This window comes from Triticum dicoccoides, chromosome 1A, assembly GCF_002162155.2.
Source record: "Triticum dicoccoides isolate Atlit2015 ecotype Zavitan chromosome 1A, WEW_v2.0, whole genome shotgun sequence".
NCBI classification, from domain to species: Eukaryota; Viridiplantae; Streptophyta; class Magnoliopsida; order Poales; family Poaceae; genus Triticum; species Triticum dicoccoides.
Genome location: NC_041380.1, coordinates 396,858,694 through 396,868,409, shown reverse-complemented (window position 1 = coordinate 396,868,409; position 9,716 = coordinate 396,858,694). Strand labels below are relative to the sequence as shown.

General features: G+C 43.4%; 1 long non-coding RNA gene across 1 annotated transcript; it reads right to left on the bottom strand.

Moving 5' to 3' along the window:
- Positions 1–3,268: 3,268 nt before the first annotated feature.
- Positions 3,269–6,340, bottom strand: LOC119275628. Its single transcript, XR_005135809.1, has 3 exons — positions 6,071–6,340; positions 4,951–5,084; positions 3,269–4,313 (listed from the first exon to the last, which is right to left on the bottom strand). It is a non-coding gene; the product is annotated as an uncharacterized LOC119275628 (long non-coding RNA).
- Between the last annotated feature and the right edge of the window lie 3,376 nt (positions 6,341–9,716).

The following is a 9,716-nucleotide window of genomic DNA, read 5'->3' as shown; positions in this document are numbered from 1 at the left end:
GGGACAGTACAAAATCCGGTCGCTAGAATTTATGAGTACTGTAGTTTGAATTACACACAATTCCTGCTGCAAAATCCGTGTGTGAACATAATGGCTAAAATCCCTGTGTGAGCATAATAGCTGACGGTTTCCAATGCAGAACCATGTATGAATAATGATCCCCGCCACTCACCTACCAAACCTCGAGCCACGAGATAGACTGCCAATCATGTGGGGCCGGTTGTCTTGCCAGATCTTTACATTTTCTTTTTTGAATACCAGATATTTACATCGTCTGATGATTTTTTAACTCACACACAAGTACACAAAAATATGATTTTTCAAACCGTTTTGGCTAGGCGTTGCATGTAGATGTAGTTCAAAATTGAATTACGATCATTAAATGGTTAGAAAATCACTCAAATGTCTTCAAAAGGTCGCTCACCCTTGGAAATTTCCAAATTTTCACATGAGAGTTGTATTAGTGCATGTTAAACATAGGAAAAAATTTGAAGGCCGTAAGAGGAAGTTATCTCCCATCCGTCAGCAAGCATGCATTGTTCCCTCTCGGAACCACGAACCTTCTAGTGAGTTGCTCCGGTTTGTGAGGGGTGTGTGTCCAAACTTTCGTCAAACAGGCCAATTTTTTACCACATCATCTTGGTGGCATGACATTAAATCAAGCAAGGTTTCATGTTTTTCTGATCATTTTTTAATTTTTTGGAATTAAAATGTCATGGCATGCATTCCATACATGTACCCATGCCTTGACACCAATATGTTTGAAATTTTCTTATAATTTACTGCAAATGGAATTAATTTGCACACAAGTACACAAAAATATGATTTTTCAAACCGTTTTGGTTAGGCGTTGCATGTAGATGTAGTTCAAATTATAATTATGGTCATTAAATGGTTAGAAAATCACTTAAATGTCTTTAGAAGGTCAAATGACCCCTGAAATTTACCAAATTTTCACATAATAGTTGCACGTTAAATGTAGGAAAAAATTTGAAGGCCGTAAGAGGAAGCTATCTCCCATTCGTCATCAAACATGCGTTGTTCCCTCTCGGACCACGAACCTTCTAGAGAGTTGCTCCGGTTTGTGAGGGGCATGTGTCCAAACGTTCGTCAAACATGCCAATTTCTTTACCACATCATCTTGGTGGCAAGACATTACATCAACCAAGGTTTCATGTGTTTCTGATTATTTTTCTATTTTTTTGAATTAAAATGCCATGTCACTCCATGCATACGTATGCATGTGTCCATGTCGTGAGACCAATATGTTTGAAAATTCTTTCTAATTTACGGCACATGGAATTAACTCGCACATAAGTACACATATATGATTTTTCAAACCTTTTTGGTTAGGCGTTGCATGTAGATGTAGTTCAAATTTAAATTACTGTCATTAAATGGTTAGAAAATCACTTACATGTCTTTAAAAGGTCAAATGACCTCTAGAATTTTCCAAAATTTCACATTACAGTTATAGTAGTGCACGTTAGACATAGAAAAAATTTGAAGGCCGTAAGAGGAAGCTATCTCCCGTTCGTCAACAAACATGCATTGTTCCCTCTCGGAACCACGAACCTTCTAGTGAGTTGCTCTGATTTGTGAGGGGTATGTGTCCAAACTTTCGTCAAACATGCCAATTTCTTTACCACATCATCTTGGTGGATGACATTAAATCAAGCAAGGTTTCATGTTTTTCTGATCATTTTCTTATTTTTTTGGAATTAAAATGCCATGGCATGCACTCCATGCATGTGCCCATGCCTTGACAACAATATGTTTGAAAATTCCTTCTAATTTACTACACATGGAATTAACTCACACACAAGTACACAAACATATGATTTTTTAAACTGTTATGGTTAGGCGTTGCATGTAGATGTAGTTCAAGTTTGAATTACGATCATTAAATAGTTAGAAAATCACTTAAATGTCTTTGAAAGGTCAAATGACCCCTGAAATTTACCAAATTTTCACATGACAGTTGTATTAGTGCACGTTAAACGTAGGAAAAATTTGAAGGCCGTAATAGGAAGCTATCGCCCGTTCGTCATCAAACATGCATTGTTCCCTCTTGGAACCACGAACCTTCTAGCGAGTTGCTCCGGTTTATGAGGGGTGTGTGTCCAAACGTTCGTCAAACATGCCAATTTCTTTACCACATCATCTTGGTGGCATGACATTACATCAACCAATGTTTCATGTGTTTCTGATCATTTTTCTATTTTTTTGAATTAAAATGCCATGTCACTCCATGCATACGTATGCATGTGTCCATGTCGTGAGATCAATATGTTTGAAAATTCTTTCTAATTTACTGCACATGGAATTAACTCGCACACAAGTACACATATATGATTTTTCAAACCGTTTTGGTTAGGCGTTGCATGTAGATGTAGTTCAAATTTGATTTACGGTTATGAAATGGTTAGAAAATCACTTAAATGTCTTTAAAAGGTCAAATGCCCCCTAGAATTTTCCAAAATTTCACATTATAGTTGTAGTAGTGCACGTTAGACATAAAAAAAATTTGAAGGCCGTAAGAGGAAGCTATCTCCCGTTCGTCATCAAACATGCATTATTCCCTCTCGGAACCACGAACCTTGTAGCGAGTTGTTCCGATTTGTGAGGGGTGTGTGTCCAAACTTTCATCAAAAATGCCAATTTCTTTACCACATCATTTTGGTGGCATGACATTACATCAACCAAGGTTTCATGTGTTTCTAATTTTTTTGGAATTAAAATGCCATGCCACTCCATGCATATGTGTCCATGTCGTGATACAAATATGTTTGAATTTTTTTTCTAGTTTACTGCACATGGAATTATCTCGCACACAAGTACACAAATATGATTTTTCAAACCGTTTTGGTTAGGCGTTGCATGTGGATGTAGTTTAAATTTGAATTACGGTCATTAAATGGCTAGAAAATCACTTAAATATCTTTAAAAGTTCAAATGACCCCTAGAATTTAAAAAAAAATCACATTACCACTATTAGGAAAAAGCTTACCAGTAGCGTAGGTTTTTTGCATACCAATAGCGTGGGGTACCGCACTACTGCTATGGCGCTACAACTATTTTTTAGCAATATCGCGTTTTTTATGCCACGCTATTGATAAATAGACATACCAGTAGCGTTGGTGCAAACCACGCTACTACTATTTCGCAAATGCGCTACTACTAACGGTACAGTAGTAATGCGTCTATAATACCCCCATGCTGCTACTAACTAATTTGGATTTTAAAAAAATCTACCTATTCCAGTTTAGACATACATTTCATAGTACTCATGTCACATGCATTTCATAATAGTACATGTTCTGCATATAGTCAATCATACATATTTGATATAGACAATTAATGCGCATATATATACAATATACGCCACGCGTATAGGTCGTCAGCGTCGGTGCCTCCACAAGCCCGTGTTGATGTCGTCGGCATCGCTGCCACTGCAGCACCCTGACCATGTTGTCGTCGTCATTGTTGGCGCCGCAGCACCGTGATGATGTTGTCGTCATCGTTGTCGGCGCCACAGCACCGTCACAATGTCGTCGTGGTCGCTGCAGCAGCCCTGTGTCGATGTCGTCGTCGCCGCCGCTCCAGCCCCGTGTCGATGTCGATGTCGACGCACTTAATTGATGTGAAATGGATAGGAAGCATAGAGCAGATCAATGGTTCAAACTTTCAAAGGCTTGAGGTTGGATTTTCTTTGGTATGCTTACGAAAAAGAGCAGAAAAAACAAAGTCATGCTGCACTCTAGACTACATCATTTTGTTCTATGTTAGTGATGTCTTGTAGACAGTTAGCTTATTTATATAACTCAAATTCACTTTATGTATACTTAGTAGATTGGTGCCAACCAGCTGAACACCATGAGGAAGAGGGTTACCTAAACAGACAGCACCAGTAGCAACGAGGAATAAGGAAACCAGGAAGTAATCTCTAGTTTTTATTTTTTAAGTGAGCATTTTACCACACCTCATGTTTCCCGTGAGGGAGGCTGTTGTTCATTTTGTGATTCTCTTCTGCCAAATGTTTACCATGAATAGTTTCATTTTTATAAAGCTAATTTCCCTTGTATTTTTCTCATTAATCCATTATAGTTATTAATTGGATAAATCCCATGAGTAAGAAAGCAGTGAAACTAAATTTAGGGTCGCATACCTGGGCATTCTCACTCCTATGTATATATGCAGATAAAAAGCTCTAATAATAAACCCAAGAACCAATATATGCAGCTAGTACATTCTCCCAGATTTGTCTGCTAAGAACATGCAAATACTGATTGTAGATGCCTTGGAGCCATCGCCTACAAAAGAATGAGTAAATTGATAAGAACATGCTCCCTATATGCGGAAAGTGGTAACCTATCAAGTTAAGAGGAAGAGGGTGGGGAGAGGGGGTCTGGGCAGAGGTTTCCTAGACATATTAAATCCGCTACTCAATTGTCTATAATTAATAGAAACAGTATACATATTCTTAATTTCCTGGACGACATTGGCCTCAGAAAACAAACTGAATGAGGAACTTAGTTACAGTGCAACCTAAGATAACCTATTCAAGCTGAGGTCTCATACTCCTGGAAATTGCTCACACTTAACCTACAACTAGAACGGTAGGACCTATGTTCACTAACAGTTCGAACTTCACATGACTTGTGACTGCAATTAGAATTCTGCGTTCTAGTTGTAATATTTGCTCAAAGAAATATCTAGCACCGAAACTCTGTCGGTTTCATTTCCAAAATGTCAAGTAATTACCATGAACCAGGGGGTATCTAGGACAGGGCGTTTTCACCAAGAATCATTGCTACAAGACTGTCTACATACATACAGGCAAAGCAATTTTCACCAAGAATCAGCTACCAGTCTAATATAATCCCCTTTCCAATTACTCAAGGAGGAACTGATGAAAAGACAAGTTAACTAGCTGGTACAAAGTTAAACCTTTTGAGATGGACGGATGTCCTCTTCACTCAGATCTGAAGATGTTGGATGGATGCACCCAGCAGCTTTGACGCGGACGGGGATGGAGGAGAAGATATTTGCACAAACCTTCCCACTCTGTCGCTATCTTCTACCTGTAAATGAAAACAGACCTTACTTATCAGAGAAGCAAATGTGAAATTGTTCAGATTAGATGTATTCAACAGATACACTTCAATCATAGAGCTCAATATCTACTAGCTTAAATTCAATGCTTTACTCAAGACTGAGATATCATACTGGACTCTGGCTGCACACTAACTACTCTGCGAGGTTTCCATCTAAGAAACTATCTAGAGAGATAGTAAACGACTAGTCAGAATACCTAAACAACAAACTTTGTGCTAGAAGAGTTGCTGGCAGTTACAGAGCCATTCTACTTAAGCTAGTAGGAACCTTGCTGTTGCAGCATATTTGGGGGCATTGGACATGGTGTCCATGCCGCCAGCGACGACAGTGTTGTTGATTCCCAGCTGAATCAACCACAAGCAGGACAGCTGTAAGGACCAGGCCAACAAGCAACAACATAAGTATAAGGTTTGGTAGTCAACCATGTGGCTACTCCATTGAAGGCTCGGAGCTACTACATCTCTTGCATATGTAAGCACTAAGAAAAATAGCAAACGAACCCCACAACCAACCTGCACGCACGTAGCAGGCATTTCTTTTGTGAATCTATAAACGAACACGCACGGGACTAGAAAAGCAACAAGCAAAAACCTAAGAATCAGAATCAGTACAGGAAGCATAGAAGGGCGTTTCCCCCCAATATAATTAAAAAGATGAACACAAGCGCACTAAACTAGCAAGAAATTTACTGGGTGTCAACGCACTATGCAATAAATTTAGATGACACAGCGGAGCGAGCACAACATCAGGGGCTTGATCGATCAATCAATCGATCGGCGCTCGCCATCGTCTGGCCAAATCGGAGATGGATGGGGAGACTCCCCCCCGCCGCCGACAAAGGGAGTCCAATGGGCCGACTCCCCGCCGCCGCTGACACAGGGAACTGCCGGAGATGGACGGGGTGAGAGGCAGGGGAGCAGCGGCATGCGTGCTTGCATGCTTGCATGCTTACCGTTGTGGCGCGAAGGGCCAGACCACGACGATGACGCTGACAGATGACGGCGGGGAAGGAAGAGACGATGCCGCACGGAGCCCGGGAGCCCGGCCTTGGCCGCTGCTTGATTGCTGGAGACGCCGAGCAGTAGTTTCCCATGTGTGCGGGGGCTGGGAGAAGAGAGGAGGTTGAGGAAGGGGAGGCCGCCGGTGGAGAGGGTCTCGATCTAGATCTGTCTCGGGGTGGGTCGTGTGGGAGTGGAGTCGGCGGGTGGTGGCATAGCAGCAGCGCGGTGTGTCCCACATACACTACAACTATTTATCTAATAGTAGTGTAGGTTTTATACCCACGCTGTGACTATTGTTTGTTGACGAGTCCGGACTAGGGATGGCAATGGGGCCCCATACCCGCCAAACCCATGGAGATTTCATCTATTAGGGGGTGGGGATAGGCGAAAAACATCTCCATGGGGATATTTACAAAACTAATTTATTCCCCATAGGGTACAATGGGGATGGGGACGATATCCTATTCCCCAGACCCAATACCCATCGGGGACCCGGTTAGTAACTGTGACACAGCGGTCAACCTTAAAATATTCACAAAAAAACTTGCAAAAACAAAAAAAGCTCTGAAAAAACCTTAAACCTATCTCACATCCTCACCTCAGCTGCCACCATGACCAAGAAGTAAGTACGACCTAGATAGGCATTAGCAGGATAAGGACAACACCATTTATGTATGTTGATTATAGGGTGTCATATTATGTATATGAGTATTTGTTTATGGGGATGGGGACCCTAATGGGGCCCCGTTCCCCAGTGGGGCATGAGTATGGGGAAATTTCAACCCCAGACATGTAAACGCGGATGGGGATGGGATGATAGGGAATAGATGGGGATGGGGATGTTGTAGGTATCCCCATAGGGGATTGTCCCCATTGCCATCCCTAGTCCGGACACAAATCATTTAATTAGTAGTAGCGTAGGTTTTTTGTGCCCGCGCTACTAATATGCCATACCAGTAGCGCGTTTTTTACCCTTGCTACTACTAAGTAGCAGTAGCGCGGGCCAAATAACCTACGCTACTACTAAATGTCTATCTATAGAGGTTTTCCTAGTAGTGTACAGTTGTAGTAGGGCATGTTAGACGTAGAAAAAAAATTGAAGGCTGTAAGAGGAAGCTATCTCCCGTTCCTCATGAAACATGCATTGTTCCCTCTCGGAACCACGAGCCTTCTAGTGAGTTGCTCCGGTTTGTGAGGGGTGTGTGTCCAAACTTTGGTCAAACATGCCAATTTTTTTACCACATCATCTTGATGGCATGACATTACATCAACCAAGGTTTCATGTGTTTCTAATTTTTTTAATATTTTGGAATTCAAATGTCATGTCACGTCATGCTTAATTGTGTCATAACCGTTAGACCAATATTTTGAAAATTCCTTCCAATTTACTGCACATGGAATTAAATCACACACAAGTACATAAAATATGAGTTTTCAAATCGTTATGGTTAGCTGTTGCATGTACATGTAGTTCAAATTTCAATTACGGTCATTAAATGGCTAGAAAATCACTTAAATATCTTAGAAGGTCAAATGACCCCTGAAATTTTCCAAAATTTGACATGATAGTTGTATTAGTACTACAAAATTTCTCATTCATTTAAAACACCATCCGTTGGCACTTTCTTCCAAATTCGTTTTCCTCAGCTAATAAAAAATATCTACAACATCACACGCAGTTGTTTTCTAGGAACCGTTTGCGATGAAAATATGTGGGTCTATTTAAGTCTCCCTCCTTAAGCTTTGCTGGCTTGTCTGCTCTAGTGCCGGCAACCCCCAAATCCATGAATCCCGATCCCCATTCCCAGACCCCCTTCTTGCAAAGATGACGTCGTGGAAACGCTTCGTGAAGGCCCATACCATGGCCGCGTCCCCCCCCCCCGAGCGCCGCCGCCTGCGCCGACAGCGCGGCCGCCTACACCGAGAGTGCCACCGCATCCGCATTGAGCGCGGCCGCTTCCGCCGAGAGGGCGTCTGCGGCATCCGATAGGGCAGCTGCAGCAGCTAAGACGGCTGCAGCTGCTGCTGCGACGGCGGCTGCAAACGCTGAGAGCGCTCGAGCTACCGTCCGTGCCGCTAATGTCACCCTGGCTCGGGTCGAGGCCATCAACGGCTAGATCGAGGATGCACACGCCAAGATATTCCAGGCCACCTCAGACTCCAGCATGCAACCCACGTCTGAAAAGTCGGCGGTGGCCATGGAGCACCTGCTTCCTCATGAGGTCACTGAGCGGGAGCTGGAGATGCAGGAGGCGGCGGAGATCGAGGAGCGCTGGGAGGACGAGTTGCGTGTGGCCGAGGTCGAGTTAGAGAAGAGTCTGTCCATCGAGGAATCAGCGGTGGAGTACCAACGCGAGCTCTGGCGTATCCACTACTACGAGTACTACAACCTTGAGGGCGGCGCCGAGGATGAGGACGTAGTCGACTTCAGCAGGGGGGACGCGGAGTCCACCAGCGGCGGCATGTCACCAGGACAAGTCATCGACATCTCATCTCACACCGGCGATGCATAGGCTGGCGCGGCGGCGGACTTTTAATTATGCGTGCTTAGGCTTTATTTTTAATGCTGGTCTTTTGTTAGAGCAATGTTTAGGTCAAATGGCTCTGTGTAATTACTAAAATTGCTCGATTCAGTAAGTGCGCTCTGTCTGCTGTACACTCTTTTGTGTGCCCAAATTAGCAAGCGATGTTAAATTATGCAATGACGTACCCGGGGAAATTTCCACCAAAATTTGAATTATCAAACTCATCCCATGCGCGTAAAGAAGAAGAATCGTTTGCGACGCACACAATCGTTCAAAGTGAATGGTCCGGCGGCACCGCGCGCAAAGTTTCCCTCCACATTTCCAAAATTTTGGCCTACCGCCAAAATATCTACCCCCGCCCCCTTCCCCCCTTCCCCACCCCCTTTTCTCCCTGACCACAAGTCACATTTCCCATGTTTCCTTCTTTCTTCCTTCCTTGCTAAGCTATAGCCGCTTCCTCGCTCTCACTACTAGGAAAAGGCTTATACATAGAAGTTTACCAGTAGCGCGTGTTTAGAACCCCACGCTACTGATAAGTACTAGTAGCGTCTGTTATAAAGCGCGTTACTGGTACAGCTTAGCAGTAGCGTGGGTTTCCTGCGGGCACGCTACTGGTAAGTTAGCCACACCACACCCCCTAGCCAAAAAATAGTAGCAGCGTTGGTACTCTAACCAGTGCTACTGTTAAGAAAATAGCAGTAGCGCCTGTCCACCTAGACGCGCTACTGCTACTTCTTCTATGTGTAATATTTCACCAGTAGCGTGGGTTTTGGACAAGCGCTATAGCTAGTTTTACTTACCAGTAGATATTTCGGCTGGCACACATAGCAGTAGCGCACTTTGGTGACCCGCTCTACTGCTATGGTCGCTAGCCAAAATATCTGCCACCTTTTTCCCCTCTTCTTCCTCCCCCCTTTCTTTCTCCCCCTTCCTCTTGCACTTTCTTGTTCTTCAATGCTTCCCCTCTTCTTTGCCCCTCCTACCCCCTCCATTAATGCCCTCCATCCTTTATCTTCCTTTCTTTTGCCCCTCCACCCCGTCTCTTCTTTGCCCCTCCACCACCCCCTCCATT